The sequence below is a fragment of the Ranitomeya variabilis genome, chromosome 2 (assembly GCF_051348905.1).
Source record: "Ranitomeya variabilis isolate aRanVar5 chromosome 2, aRanVar5.hap1, whole genome shotgun sequence".
NCBI classification, from domain to species: Eukaryota; Metazoa; Chordata; class Amphibia; order Anura; family Dendrobatidae; genus Ranitomeya; species Ranitomeya variabilis.
In genome coordinates, this window is record NC_135233.1 from 962837840 (window position 1) to 962845437 (window position 7598).

The following is a 7598-nucleotide window of genomic DNA, read 5'->3' on the forward strand; positions in this document are numbered from 1 at the left end:
CCAACGCGTATCGCCACGCACAAGTGGCTTCCTCAGGGGCAAAAAACGTATGTTTGAGGCACGACTCAAGTATCCATATATACCTGCAATTACATACCAGAATCAGCAGGAACTGTAACAGCTGCGGGAGCACCCAGAGAGCAACGTGGCATTGGTTAAGGCTCTGAATCACAGTGCGCAGGTGGCGAATTACACCACTCATGGCTCAACTACTTCCTCATGATGCAGCAAACCAGACTGCGCATGCGCCGGCTGAGGAGCCAAAACGGTGGCCCCAAAGTTACAAACCGGCTGAAGAGTGTACTGCACAGATGCAGAGCTGCATAAGGTTGGTGCGCACATGCAGGGCAAGGGAGACAAAACCCAAGGTTGGCAATATGTCCATGCGTCTTTACTGTGCCGAAGTGTCAAATTCCTTATTGCGTACATACAATGTGTCATATTACAAAAGTGCCAAACGGGACTGCAAATGGTAGCCAAGCGCATGCGCGGTACAAAAACGACTCATCCATACACACACACACTGCGGATGACAGACGGCGATTACCGGTACTAAATGCGCATGCGCAGGTCCGATCATAGGACCCGGATAGAAAGTAAGCTTCGCTGTCCCTGAATCTGTGCCTGCTGTACATGGAAGATATAGGCACTATGCATACATACGAAACCATTGTATGCTTAAGGTTGGCACAGTGACATATAACTCTAGATGTATCACTAAAACTCAGATGTTAGAATGGAATTTGACAGAGCACCAGAACCAAAAGGGTACAGTTGCCCAGAGTGGTGCAATAGTGCACAGATAGGATTTAAACCCACAACTATATATTGCCGTATATGCAAGCAAGAAAACACAACTGCACCCACAACAAAAGGGCCGTGTTCGCAGCCCATTGATTTACTTTGTCTGTACCTATCCTGACATCTAGAGTATATAGCCTCTGGGCGTCATGGTCTAACATTAGAGTCATGGTACTCTTTTTTGGACCGGTGCATCTGATATTGCAACTTTGCAACACGGCCCTTTTGTTGTGGGTGCAGTTGTGTTTTCTTGCTTGCATATACGGCAATATATAGTTGTGGGTTTAAATCCTATCTGTGCACTATTGCACCACTCTGGGCAACTGTACCCTTTTGGTTCTGGTGCTCTGTCAAATTCCATTCTAACATCTGAGTTTTAGTGATACATCTAGAGTTATATGTCACTGTGCCAACCTTAAGCATACAATGGTTTCGTATGTATGCATAGTGCCTATATCTTCCATGTACAGCAGGCACAGATTCAGGGACAGCGAAGCTTACTTTCTATCCGGGTCCTATGATCGGACCTGCGCATGCGCATTTAGTACCGGTAATCGCCGTCTGTCATCCGCAGTGTGTGTGTGTATGGATGAGTCGTTTTTGTACCGCGCATGCGCTTGGCTACCATTTGCAGTCCCGTTTGGCACTTTTGTAATATGACACATTGTATGTACGCAATAAGGAATTTGACACTTCGGCACAGTAAAGACGCATGGACATATTGCCAATCTTGGGTTTTGTCTCCCTTGCCCTGCATGTGCGCACCAACCTTATGCAGCTCTGCATCTGCGCAGTACACTCTTCAGCCGGTTTGTAACTTTGGGGCCACCGTTTTGGCTCCTCAGCCGGCGCATGCGCAGTCCGGTTTGCTGCATCATGAGGAAGTAGTTGAGCCATGAGTGGTGTAATTCGCCACCTGCGCACTGTGATTCAGAGCCTTAACCAATGCCACGTTGCTCTCTGGGTGCTCCCGCAGCTGTTACAGTTCCTGCTGATTCTGGTATGTAATTGCAGGTATATATGGATACTTGAGTCGTGCCTCAAACATACGTTTTTTGCCCCTGAGGAAGCCACTTGTGCGTGGCGATACGCGTTGGGCTTCGGCCCTCCCCCCTCCTCTCTCCTGATCCGAACTTGTACGCCGATTCATACATTCTGGTGGCGGCCTGCATCTGTTCATCACTTTATGTAATGTATTTTCTCATTTTCCTTTTTTTTCTCCTTTGTGTCTGATTTTGGTATTGGTCGTGCTCAACAATTATTATCCATCTTATTAGACTAAGCCTTTACTTAGACTCAGTTGACCATATTCATTATATTATTTTGTTTGGTTATTGTTCTATTTAGACTGAGATTAGGAGGTGAGCTCATTTTCTATGTATGCATTAATTGGGGACTGCAGGTATATGAGTGTTTTTTTTCCCATTATTGGCTTTATTTCATGCTAGATCAGGGGAAGAGCAGTGGGGAGGGCGGTAACAACTTACAGGGTAACGTTCTTATTCATGTGTCTTTTAAATGTTTTTAGCTACACATTTTTGTTTGTGTGCACTTCTTTAATAAAAGTTATATTGTTTATATATATATGGTGATCTCCCTATCAGCGTACTCTTTCTCTTAGTGCATTGGTGCAGTCACCCATGGCAACCGGCCTCAGATACAGACTGTTGTGATGCCCCAGCTGTGATCCAGTGGATGCCGTGTGCTGTTTATTTTATGAGTTTTGGGACATTAAAAATATGTTTACTTTGAACTTTCCTGGGTCACTGACTCATCACAGCACAGTGTGAACACTGCACTACATATGGTTTGAGAATGCAGTCAGTGTGAACTGAGGCATACCCCAAAGCATGCTGCATATCAGTGACTAGGCCTGCAACGCTGCATCCCAGGTCTGCTGATAAGATGGAGGAGCTTTTGAAGCATATGGTCCTCACTCAGCAATGGCAGCAGGAGCAGCACCAGCAACACCTGAGACAAATAGCCTGTTGATGCAGCAGATTGCTGCCCTATGAGAGCCGGCCCCACCAGCGATCACGTTCCGATCGGAGGCCGGGTACAAAGTCCGGTCAGCGTGGAGGAAGATGAGTTCTAAGGATGACTTAGATGCTTTCCTCACCATGCTTGAACACACAGCAGAACATGCCGATGACCCAGTGGGCTGAAGTGGTGGCCCCCTTTCTGACGGGAAATGCACAGATGGCCTACCTAGACCTCAGTCAGTATTATGCACTGGTCTATGAAAAGTTGAGAATTGAGATCCTTTCCTGACTGGGGGCTAATACATATGTGCGAGCTCAGCGGGTGTACCAGTGGTCCTTTGCGGAGTCTCGTCCCACCAGGTCTCAGGCCTATGACTTGCTGCAGCTGGTAAAAAAATGGCTCCAGCCTGAGATCTTGGTGGTCGACCAGCTGTTGAGGGCTCTGCCATTGGCTATACAGAGTTGGGTGGGGCAAGAGGACCCGGGCACTCAGTACAAGGTGATTGGACTGGTGGAACGGTATACAGCCACTCAGGACTTTATACGGGACACTGGGACATTTCAGCTCTCACGTCGGCCATCGCCATACCAGGAGCCCGGGAAAGATCCACGACCCTCTGTTGGGTCAAATCAAAACCGAGCCCGTACTGAGGGGGTACCCCAAAGTGAAGGTGACAAAAGTCCAGTTTCCCCTAAATCGGCCACATGGTCTAGTCGTGCTGCAGCTATTAAGTGTTGATGGTGCCAAGGGCCCAGTCATGTGACTGTCAACTGCCCGCTGACAGCTGAATCCATGGACTGCGAGTATACTTGCCATATGTCTATGTATGCCCAGCCAGTATACACCTCAACTACAGGCACTGCAGACAGCGAACCCCAATTGTGCCAGGTACTTGCCATCAGGTACCAAATGGATGCTCTCTTGGACTTGGGGAGCTTAGTAACTCTGGTCCATGGGTCACTTGTTGCTGAGGATAACCCCAATGGACAGAAAGTGGGGGTGGTGCATATACATGGAGAACTCTGAGACTACCCGACCGCTAAGGTTACTTTTACCACACTGTGTGGAGAAATAAAACATGTGGTGGGAGTGGTGAAGACCCTTCCATATGGGACTGTGTTGGGAAGAGACTTGCGCTTATTTTGGTCCCTGTGTGGGATCAGGGTTAACCCTCCCAGGGTAAATGTTATTCCTGGCACAGAACCCAAAGATCCTGAGTCAAGGATACCTGCTGTAGGGGGTCGTCAACATGTGGACAGAGTGTAACCCCAATAGGTTTCCCCTAGAGGTATTGGTAGGAGAGGTCGAGGAGACTCCACCCATCCCCGAGCAAAAACTGTCCAGTGGTAAGTTTGGGACGGCTCAGCTCTAGGATTCCACTTTGGCCCAGGCATGAGAAAGAATGATAGAGCTAAATGGAGTGGCTCAGCAACCATGTTGCCGGGCAGTCTTTCACCGCATAGCTATCTACCAGGAATTGTTATACAAGGTACATAAAATCCGGCATGAGGCAGCTGAAGTGAGCAAATGCTTCAGTTAGGAGTCATCGAGGAGTCGCAGAGTGAGTGGGCTAGCCCCAATGTGCTAATTCCAAAGCAAGACAAGTCATTACAATTCTGTAATGACTTCAGAAAATTAAATGAGGTGTCAAAATTTGACCTCTATCCAATACCCCGGGTGGACAAGCTAATTGAGAGACTGGGGGAGGCCCAGTACTTCACCACGCTTGATCTCACTAAATGTTACTGGCAGGTACCACTGACAGAATAGGCGAAAGAAAAGACTGCTTTTATAATGCCAGAGGGCCTCTATCACTATGTCGTCTTGCCTTTTGGATTACATGGGGCTCCAGCCACATTCCAGAGGCGGAAATACGCATTGGCATATTTGGATGACATAGTCATCTTTAGTGCTGACTGGAATACCCACCTGTTCCAAGTACAAGCGGTGCTGGAGTCTCTTAGAATCGCGGGGTTAACAGCGAACCCAAAGAATTGTGTGATAGGACTCACGGAAGGTACCATAAGTCTAATTATTAATTCATTACTTAACAAAGAAAACCCCTTCCCAGTTCATCCCGACAATAGTGGTACCACATGGAAGAGAAACAAAATAATTTATTTACACAAGAAAGGTGAAAGTTGCAAAAAGATCAGTAAAGCTTTAGTCAGAATATTGTGCTAAAAGTTATATAGAAATTTAACAAAGATGGATCTGCAACCATGTCCTAGAAACATCCAGGCAAACAAGAGAAAAAAACTAAAGAGGAGCATCTTCTGATATGAAGGGTTGAAGAAAATTGCATACAAGTTCACTTGTAGTTATCTAATGAAGTAGAAAGTGAGGTGAGTGTTTCCCATGACAAAATATTGCGCACACTGCAGATGAATGGCATGCATGGGTGTAGTCCACAAAGAAAGCCTCTCCTAAAATCCATGAACAAAAAAGCCTGCCTACAATTTAACAGGGGCCACGCTGAAAAGTATGAAAACTACTGTGACTTTATACTTTGGAGTGATGAGACCAAGAAAAATGTTTTGGAACTGATGGTTTCAAAACTGCATGGCGTCAGAATGGTTAGGAGCACAAACAAAAATGAATGGTGCCTACAATGAAACATGGTGGAGGCAGTGTTCTTATGTGGGGTTGCATGAGAGTTGCTGGTGTCGGAGAGCTGCACTTCATTGATGGTATAAATTCACAAATGTTCTGCTCTGTATTGACAGAGAAGATGCTACGATAACTCTGTGCCTTTGGTAGACATGCACTTTTTCAATATAACAATGATGCAAAACACAAGTCTTTTGCATTTCTGAAGGAGAATAGCGTAAAAGTGATTCAGTGGCCACGTATGTCTGCTGATGTGAACACAATCGAACACATACAGGAAGTTTTGAAGCGATAAGTTGAGCATCACTCTTCATCTAGCATGTAGGCCATAAAAGAAGTAATTATTGAAGAATGTAAAAATATAGATGTTGCAGTATGTCACTGACTTATTCATTCTATGCCCAGAACACTTGTCACTGTCCTTGAATATAATGGAGGTCATACAATATACTAGGTTTAGTAGTATTTCATGTGGGGTGCATTCATTTTTGCATCAACTAATTTGAGAAAAACTGAAGACTTTGTAATGAAAGTTATATCATTAACCTTAATTTCATGTTATGAGTTAAAATAGTGTTCTAGGAGACTCAGTCTTGTCAAGATTTTGTATTTTTTTTACTCAGTGAGATATTAAAATCTTACTTTTCAAAATGGATGTATTAATTTATGTTAAACACTGTATGTATATTTATATTAGTGAAAGCATAGCAGTGGCAGAGACATGCATCCCAGTTAGAGAAAAAGTGAAATTATAACTTTAAAAAGAAATAAAAATACTGCATTACATATTACAAATGCTTCAGCATTCACAATGATTTGAATGTGTTTTTTGGTTACTTAGAAAAAGACAGTTCTAATCTTCACAAGGTCCCAGGAGGTTGTTATTCTTGGGTTAGATATTAGAACAAACTGTAAATATGCCATATTTCAACTATTGACTTAATGATCTTATATTCCTGAAAATGAATCACTAACAGCAATGTATAACAGAGATTTCTATGAACAGTTGTTAACGTTTGTGTTATTTATAATATAGAAAACATTGCCACCTGGTGGACAATGTGTACAGTGTTCTAGAAATAAACCTATGACACCAAATGAACTGACATTACTGCCTTAAAGTTAGCTGGGTGCAAATTAAGTAAAATATGTTTGGGGTTTATAATAGTTGGTACTCCCCTATTTCCCACTCTTCTTTTACTTGGTTTAGGTTTAAGTCTCCCCAACAGGGATATTTCTTTATGTTCTACAAATATTAGTGCAAAAATATTGGCATGTGTACTCTGCACCACACACCTGTAAAAGTACTGTCTTTTAAGCTGCAATGTGTACTCTGAACCCCCACCTGTGGGAGTATTGACCTTTAAGCTGCAGTGTGTACTCTGTACCTCCCACCTGTAAGAGTACTGTCCTTTAAGCTGCAGAGTGTACTTTGCACCCCCCACCTGTGGGAGTATGGTCCTTTAAGCTACAGTGTATACTCTGCACCATCCACCTGTAAGAGTACTGTCCTTTAAGCTACATTGTGTACTCTGCACCACCCAGCTGTAAGAGCAGTGTCCTTTAAGCTGCAGTGTGTACTCTGCAACCCCCACCTGTGGGAGTACTGTCCTTTAAGCTACAGTGTGTACTCTGCACCCCTCACTTGTGGGAGTACTGTCCTTTAAGCTACAGTGTGTACTCTGCAACACCCAGATGTAAGAGTAGTGTCCTTAAAGCTGCAGTGTGTAATCTGCATCACCCACCTGTGGAAATGCTGTCCTTTAAGCTACAGTGTGCACTCTGCACCACACACCTGTAAAAGTACTGTCTTTTAAGCTGCAATGTGTACTCTGAACCCCCACCTGTGGGAATATTGTCCTTTAAGCTGCAGTGTGTACTCTGCACCCCCCACCTGTGGGAGTATTGTCAGTTAAGGTACAGAGTATACTCTGCACCACCCACCTGTAAGAGTATTGTCCTTTAGGCTACAGTGTGTACTCTGCACCACCCAGTTGTAAGAGCAGTGTCCTTTAAGCTGCAGTGTGTACTCTGCACCCTCCACCTGTGGGAGTACTGTCCTTTAAGCTACAGTGTGTACTCTGCACCACCCAGATGTAAGAGCAGTGTCCTTTAAGCTGCAGTGTGTACTCTTGACCCCCACCTGTGGGAGTATTGTCCTTTAAGCTGCAGTGTGTACTCTTGACCCCCACCTGTAAGGGTAC